This window comes from Sapajus apella, unplaced genomic scaffold (genome assembly GCF_009761245.1).
Source record: "Sapajus apella isolate SASKATOON/1434 unplaced genomic scaffold, GSC_monkey_1.0 scaffold988, whole genome shotgun sequence".
NCBI lineage: Eukaryota > Metazoa > Chordata > Mammalia > Primates > Cebidae > Sapajus > Sapajus apella.
In genome coordinates this window covers 11548-20116 of record NW_022437914.1, presented here as the reverse complement: position 1 = coordinate 20116, position 8569 = coordinate 11548, and the positions used below count along the sequence as shown (strand labels likewise).

The window sequence follows — 8569 nt, the reverse complement described above, 5'->3', positions numbered from 1 at the left end:
TGATTCGAGATCACACCATTTCCCTCCAGCCTGGGCAACAAAGCAAGACTCTGTCTCAAAAAAAAGAAAACAAAAGAATTAGTATAGTTTTGTCATCAGCAAAGGGGTCTTGTCCCAGACCCCAACAACAGGATTTTGGATTTCACACGAAATGGAATTTATGGTGAGTCTCAGAGTCTAGTGATATTAGGAGAGTTTGTTAGCCCCTACTAAGTGACAGAGCAGGGAGTCCTCAGAAAGCAAGAGGAGGAATGCACCTGTTTCAAAGAAAAAAAAATTTTAGAGAGGGAGTTTTACTCTAGTCACAATGACATGATCTCAGCTCACTACAACCTCTGCTTCTTGGGTTTAAGACTCTCCGGCTTCAACCTCCCAAGTAGCTGGGATTACAGGTGTGCACCACCATGCCCGACTAATTTTTTTGTATTTCTATTCCATTTTAATTTTTTTATTTTATTCCATCCCCGTAGAGACTGCCAAAAATTGCCAGTGCTCACTATATTTCCAGTCATCATGGCGGGGTATTGGGAAAAGTTTTCAATTAGCAATAATCGCACCTTGGATAAACCTCATTGGCTACAATACTGCCACAGTGCAAATGCTGCTGTCCAACTCCTGGCCTCAAGTGATCTGCCCTCCTTGGCCTCCCAGTGTGCTGGGATTAAGTAATCACACCTGTGATCCCAGCACATTAACATACAAATAGGATTACTTAATATTTGTTTATGTAGGTTATTAAGAACAGTGTTGTCTCTTATAAAGGATTGTGACCAGTTTGTGTCAGGCTATTAGTCTTGTTACTTTTCTATGTCACTATTGATTTTAACAATAATTTAGGAGTGTACTATTATCATTAAAGTAAAACTTATTTTTAAATTAAGAATGTTTTTTGCTTAAAGTACTGGTATATATTTATAAGTTTTGGGTCTTTATTTAGTTATTAACTTGTTCCTGCAACCTTAAATATTTTATAACCAAAGGTGATCAATCCCTAAATATATAATCCAACAAATTTAACGTGTGTGTGTGTGTGTGAGAGAGAGAGAGAGAGAGAGAGAGAGAGAGAGACAGGGTCTGACTCTGTCTCCCATGCTTGAGTGCAGCGGTGCAATCATGGCTGGCTCACTGCGGCCTCAAACTCCTGGGCTCAAGCGATCCCCCCACCTCAGCCTCCTGGGTAGCTGGGACCACAGGCACGTGCCACCATGCCAGCTAATTTTTATATTTTTTGTAGACATGGGGGTCTCGCTGTTTTCCCAGGCTGGTCTTGAACTCCTGATCGCAAGTGATCCTCTCACCTTGGCCTTCCAGAGTGCTGGGATGACACTCATGAGCCCTGCACCCTGCCCAGATTTAGCTTTTTCTACAGCTTTTATTGAAAATAAAGTCACTGTGGTTAAGGTGCCTGTGACGGTTTTGCATTTTAAGTGCAAAGACTATGTTGAGCGAATTTTTCCATCAGCTGTAAAATGTGCATCCACGTTTATTTCATTCCTATGGTTTCCAATTAATTGTCCCTTCTTCCCTTTTAGATACACAGGGGCTAGTGGGCTCCGTGTCAGTTTGCATTTCCAGAACAATGGCGCTGAACACTCTGCGCTCTGACTTCAAGTGGTGCAGCGGGACGGCCACCAGAGGGCGCGCGTCCTCCGCCAGGGCTGTGAGCGCGAGGGCCCTGCAGTGCCCGCGGCCACCAGCAGAGGGCGCGCTGGAGCAGGTGGCATACCTGCCTAAGGGCCAAGCTCCTCTAACCATCAGAAGCCCGGCTCTACACAGGCTTACAACTCAGATTTGACACGTGAGAGGGTCTTGGGGTTTACAGTTCTAGAAATTACATGTGAAAGGGTCTTAGTGCATGGAGTAGGTGTGGGGTGGGGGTTTGAACTCATTTCAGTTAGAACGACGCCTTCCAAGGGTCTTGGTCCATGGAGTAGGTGTGGGGTGGGGGTTTGAACTCGTTTAAGTTAAAACAACGCCTTCCGGAAAGATTCCCCCACGCCACGCCTGCGATCTATGAGGTGGCGCGCGGTCGGCCAACCTTTACTTCTATTGAAACGCAGTGTGGAAGTCAAGGGGGAAGTCATCTTAGATGCTTGGGTCTCCTTCCTCACCAGGTCACCTCCTCCCTGCACACGGCCACTCTCCCACCTGGGCTACTTTCCAGTCTCACTCACAATCGCTCTGAACGACTGTGGAAAGAGGACAGCTGTGGAGCCTCTCCCTTGTCCAAGTCACTCTGCTGAGAGACCTGATAACTCGTCTCACTGAACCCTGGACTGCCCTGGGAAGAATACCTCTGCCCCTGTATTTCAGACAAAGACTATGAGGCGGTCAGTCACGGTGGCTCACACCTGTAATCCCAGCACTCTGGGAGACCAAGGCAGGTGGATCAGGAGGTCAGGAGTTCAACACCAGCCTGGCCAAGATGGAGAAACCCCATCTCTACTAAAAACACAAAAATTAGCCGGGCATGGTGGCAGGCACCTATAATCCCAGCTTTCGGGAGACTGAGGCAGGGGATTGCTTGAACCCAGTGTCAGGTCTCCATATGCAAACCTGGAGCCTGAAAGTCTGAAGTCCTGGTTGCCTCCTGATCATCTCCCACCCCACGCCTGCGTTCGCCATTGTCCCTGAGCGCCCAGCAGAGCTTCCCCAGAGATGGCCCCTCACCCAACCCTGCCATCTAAACTGTTCTTATGATAACGTGAATACGTCTCATTCATCCTGTCATCTTAACTGCGCTTCTGCCTCACCCCCAGCTGCCACTGTAACTGAACTTGTGGTCATGTACACTCCTGACCCCTACCCACCACTGTAACTGATCTTACTCTGTAACTTTCCACTGCCCACCCCAAACCTGTAAACCAACTCCTACCCCACTGCCCTTTGCTAACGCCCTTTTCGGTCACAGGCGACCTGCACCCAGGTGAATAAACAGCCACGTTGCTCACACAAAGCCTGTCTGGGGGGGGGGTCTCTTCATTCAAAGAGCGAATTTTCAACATTTTGGTACCAAAACCCTGGATGGGGGAACTCCTGCAAGAGACCAAACCCCCGTCCCTGCTCTTGTGCTCCCTCCATGAAGAGATCGACCTACCGACCCAGGTCATCAGACCAGCCCACACACACCACCCGCTGTTTTGGTAAGCAGTCTCTCTTTTTTGTTTTCCCATTCTTTTATCTTTTCCTTTCCACTTCCTCCCCCTTTCCGTTTCGTCGTTTTTCCACCACAAAAACAAGGAAAATCAGGTAAACCAGGTTATTCCGTGAGGTTCAGGACCCAAAAAACCCTATGTAGGTCATGGATCGGGGGACCCAGTTTCCCTAGGGGCTTGACTATCATGGAGACGTTCACCCTAGTCACTTGCCCACCAGGCTAAGGGCTGATATTGGTGGCAGGTAACATACAGGATGCTCTCTTTGACCTCTCACCAACGACGAGGTTCAACCCAGGCTCACCGAGGGACGCCTGTTGAGCAGCTGGGTTGCGTGCCTATTCTCCTTGTCTCTGCTGTCTTTCCAGAACTGTGGACAATCGTCCATCCTCTATCCCTCCCTCCTCTATGCTGGCCTGTGTTCTAAAGAGCCTCAAACCTCTCCAACTGTCCCTAACCTAAAACCCAAACGTCTCTGTAAACACTGCGTTCTCTTTACTGGGCCACTGCATGGTCGCAATACAAGTTAAACAATGGCTCCAATTGGCCAAAAATTGGCACCTTTCACCTCTATTTTATGAAATTAAGACAATTTTCGTCACAACATAGGCAAATGGTCTGAAATTCCCTATGTCCAGACATTTTTTTTACACACCAATCCCTCCCTAATCTCTTCTCCTCTCTTCACTTCCGTCTGCCCCTCCTTCCTCTGCGGGTTAGCCAGACTCCTCACTGTCCATCAACCTTCTGACCTTTCTCCTTCCTGCCTGTGAACCAGGCCCTCGTCCAGGACCTAACCCCACCCCAGAGCCTTCCCCCTCTTCCTCTGCCCAAAACCTGCCTCCTCATGCCCCTCCTGTCACCTCCCCACCTCTTACACGGCCCGGCTTACAGTTAGTCCTGCGTCTGCCTCCGCACCCCTGCCCGGCAATGCCCCTTCCAGAGGTGGCTGGAGCCAAAGGCATAGTTAGGGTGGCGTCCCTTCCCTTTATCTGACCTTTCCCAAATCGACCACCAGCTCCTTTTCATCAGATCCTCCAATACTTCACCGAGTCCAATAATCTCACCTGGAGTGACTTAAATGTCATCCTTAATTCCACTCTCACCCCTAAAAAACGCTTAATATGCATTTTATTACCCAGTCAACCCCAACATTACAAAAAGGTACAAAAATTACAATCTGGCCCTCAAACCCCACTACAGGAATTAGGCAACCTTACCTTCAAGGTGTTCAATAGCAGGGAGAAATCTGCCCGGCGGTAATGTATCTCAGAGCTGCAGATGCTGCCTCTTCCATAAGACAAACCCCAGCCACGGCACCGGCTCACAGAGACTTCAGAGCACCCAGACTGCAGCGTCCAGCTGTCCCTCCCGGATCTTGCTTCACGTGTCGGAAACCTGGCCACTGGGCCAAGGAATACCCGCAGCCCCGGACTTCCCCTGAGCCCTGCCCCATCTGTGCGGGGCCCCCACAGAAAGTCAACTGTCCAACTCAGGTCGCTGCTCCCAGAGCTCCTGAAGCTCCAACCCTCGGCTTGGCGGCTAAAGAGGGACGCTGCCCGAGCATCTCGGAAGCCCCCTGGACCATCACGGATGCCAAACTTTGGGTAACTATTACGTGGAGGGCAAGTCCATCCCCTTCTTAATCAGCACGGAGGCACCCACCCCACGCTGCCTTCTTTTGAACAACCTGTCTCCTTGGCCACCATGCTGTTGTGGGAATTGACGGCCAGGCCTCCAGGCCTATCAAAGCTCCCCACGTCTGCTGTCAATCAGGCCGGCACTGCCTTCCACGGTCTTTCCTAATCACCCCCACCTGTCCAGTTCCCTGTTAGGCCGGGATATCCCAGCGAAATTGTCCGCCTCGACTGTTCCTGGGCTACAGCCACGCCTCATTGCCGCCCTCCTCCCCAAACCCGTACCTCCCTTCATAGCTCCCCTTATGTTCCCCAACCTTAAGCCTAGGGTGTAAAACACCGCCTTCCCATCTGTTGCTACAAGTCACTCACCCCTCCTCATCCCCTTAGAAGCTAACCACCCTTACCCTGCCCAGCCCCGTACCCCATCCCACAGCAGGCTTTAAAAGTAAAGTCTGTTATCACCTTTCTATTGAAACACGGCCTTTTAATTCACCCTCCTGCTTCTTCGGCATCTGTACTCAAAGGGGCTTCATGGATCCCCTTCCGAAGCCCAAATTTCTTCCCATCTGTTATAATCCTTCGCCAGCATACACGCGCTGCCCCTGTCAACTGCATCCGGTAAATTTCCCAAACCCCAACCCCTCCACCAAACAACAGCTTCTCTCCTTCCTGGGTGTGGTTGCTTCTTCACCTCAGGATACCAGGTTTTGCTATTCTAACTAAGCCATTGTATAAACTCACTAAAGAAAACTTATCCAGCCCTATTAATCCCAAATCCTTTCCTCACTCCTCCTTTTGCTCCTTAAAAAACAGCTCTAAAAACTGCTCCCTCCCTAGCCCTCTCCAACCTGTCTCAACACTTTTTCATTCTATACTGCTAAAGTCCAGGGCTGTGCGGTCAGGATTCTCCCATAGGAGCCAGGCCCATGGCCTGCAGCCTTTTTATCCAAACCACTTATGCTCACTGCCCTGGGCAGGCCCTCCTGACAATGCGCAGCAGCAGCTGCTGCCCTGATACTCTTAGAATCCCTCAAAATCACAGGCTCCGCCCCACTTGCCTCTAGCTCTCACACCTCCAAAGCTCTCTTTACACCTCACACACTCACGTTCAGCCCCTCGCCATCTCTGGCTTTATGCAGTCGCCCCTACTGCTTAAACCACACCTCAAGACGTCTGTTACTATTATTTCCTAACTGTGCCCAAATTCACGGCACTCATTTATTTTATGTGCCCTGCTTTTCTTTAAGTTGCCGGTTTACACGTTTCCTCCAGGCAATTACAGCTGACATTTCACTCTTCATCTGGCTCCCGTTCTCTGCTCAAACACAATCTAGTTAATGAAAATGAGTGGTTGCTTATAGATACCGCACGCTTCCTCACACAGCATGAAAACAAAAGCTTTCCCTCCATACAGCTACCCCACCAAGCCCTGTAACCGCCGCAGCCCTTGTTGGTTCCCTTGGCTTTCGGGTCCAAAGCTCCAGAAAAATGTTGTTTTTATGTAAAGCAGCCTGGCCTCGTATATCATGCCATCAATAAATGAAGAGACAGAGCCCAAAAGCGCACAAATCAGGCAAATGGTTATTCTGGACCTGGCTGGACAGGCTGGACGCTGTCTAACTGGAGTCATGGCTGCTCCCAATCCTTACTCCTTTAACACCCATCTTTCTTCCCTGGTTGGGACCCTGTATCTTCTGCTTAGTCTCCCAATTCATACAAAACCACATCCAGGCGATCACAAATCAGCAGATGCTGCTCTGGACGACCCACAGTACCGCGCAGTGCCTCTAAGTCCCCCAGCAGCTTAAGCATTCATAAGGCAGAACATATGGTCCAGACCGTCCTTATTTGCACCTGTTCTGTTCCCATGTCCACCCTGTCTCCCCTGCTCAAAAAAAAAAATATTTTAGGTGCCCCCGCAGTCCCCTGTCAGGCACGAAGTAACCTTAAAAAAAGTCACCCTCACCCCCGGAAACCTGTGCTCACCTCCTCTTCTCCAATTCTTTCTCTCTATATATAAAAAGACAGGTATGTCAGGTCTCCATATACAAGGCTGAAGTCCTGCCTGCCTGGACTGATCGTCTCCCACCCCCCACCTGCATTCACCATTGTCTCTGAGTGCCCAGCAGAGCTTCCCCAGACAAGCCCTTCACCCAACCCTGCCATCTCAACTTTTCCTATGATAATATGAATACCCCTCACCCATCCTGTCATCTTAACTGCTCTTCTGCCTCACCCCAGCCGCCACTGTAACTGAACTTGTGGTCATGTACACTCCTTGCCTCTACCCACCACTGTAACTGATCTTACTCTGTGACTTTCCACTGCGCGCCCCAAACCTGTAAAACCAACTCCCATACCACTGCCCTTTGCTAATGCCCTTTTTGGCCTTAGTCGACCTGCACCCAGGTGAATAAACAGCCGCGTTGCCCACACAAAGCCTGTCAGGGGGGGGGGGTCTCTTCATTCAAAGCATGAATTTTCAAAACCCGGGAGGCGGAAATTGCAGTGAGCCAAGATTGCTCCACTGCACTCTAGCCTGGGCAATAGAGCAAGATTCCGTCTCAAAAATAAAAATAAAAGACAAAGATTATGAGGCTAGCGGAGGCTGAGACCAAGCACAAGGCCCAAGCTTTGTCAGCAGTAGCTGAATTGGAACTAGGTTCTCATGTTCACAGGGTGCCATGATGGCCTCCTGATTACAAGATCCAAAGTGAGACTGGCACTTCCATTAACATGTACATATGTTTGTCTGCAATCTATGTATGAGCATTTTCATGCATCAAATTTTGCCAGGAATCTCTCATATTATCTTTTATTATAGTCACAAAATTCTAGGCTCTTCAGTATAAATACTTGTCGTTTTATAGTCGAACGCTGGGGATGCAAGCGATTTTCCACACAGCCAGCACTACATTTCCCAAATGTGGTTTTCACCGTGCGTTGGGATTTACTCAGGGTGGCTGGCAAAATAGGAGGAAAATATTAGGGAAAATTAGGAATTTATAGTCTCAAACCTTTTGGGAGGCAGAAAGGTTTTAATGGAATGGGCTAAAGACAGCCAGTTCATTACGTTAAAATTTTAAGTCACAGGGTAAAACATAGGGACAATGAAGCTTCCCCAGTGGCCTGTTTACCCACATCCCGTTGTCTCTATAACTGTTCACTCATGTAAACCCTGTGCTAAACCGCCCTCTCAGCAGGAGGTCGAAGGGGAATTACACGTGAAGGGTGTTTTCTCTGGGCCCAAAACCAAAAGCTTTTATCATTCAAAACCACTCTTTGAACCATGTTAATTATCCACAAGTGTGTTAACTTAAAGCCTCTGTTATTCAATCTATACCAAATAAATATAAGAAGGTACAGGGAGTCATGGCCACGTTTGCTAAATCCACCCTCTAAAAGCAGTTAACAAGCATCCCCACCCCATTCAAAATCACTGTACTTGTTGTGAGTGCATTCATTCATCTGTGCCTAAGTCGGGGTCTGCAAAACAAACCTCCACGGGTGGTGTGGCTGTTTTATTGTTTGAATTCATGTTGCATGACGTGAACATGCATCTCTCCCAGCTGCACTCCCACCTGAGAGGCAGCCGGGCTAACAATACCACCGGGAGCAAGTCTCCTCGAAGGAGAAGAAAACACTGGCAGGATGTGACATTCTGAAGTGCAAGGACTTTTCGGGGACTAAAGTTTCTGAAGGTGGCAGTTTGTGTCTCCGTCTCCATGGGGTCCAGAATTTGCTGCACAGCAGGAGGTGACAAGGAGCCACAGG

At 49.1% G+C, this 8569-nt stretch overlaps 1 non-coding gene across 1 annotated transcript; it reads right to left on the bottom strand.

Moving 5' to 3' along the window:
• Positions 1-461: 461 nt before the first annotated feature.
• LOC116546506 lies at positions 462-602 on the bottom strand. The gene has a single exon (XR_004266742.1). It is a non-coding gene; the product is annotated as a U4 spliceosomal RNA (small nuclear RNA).
• Between the last annotated feature and the right edge of the window lie 7967 nt (positions 603-8569).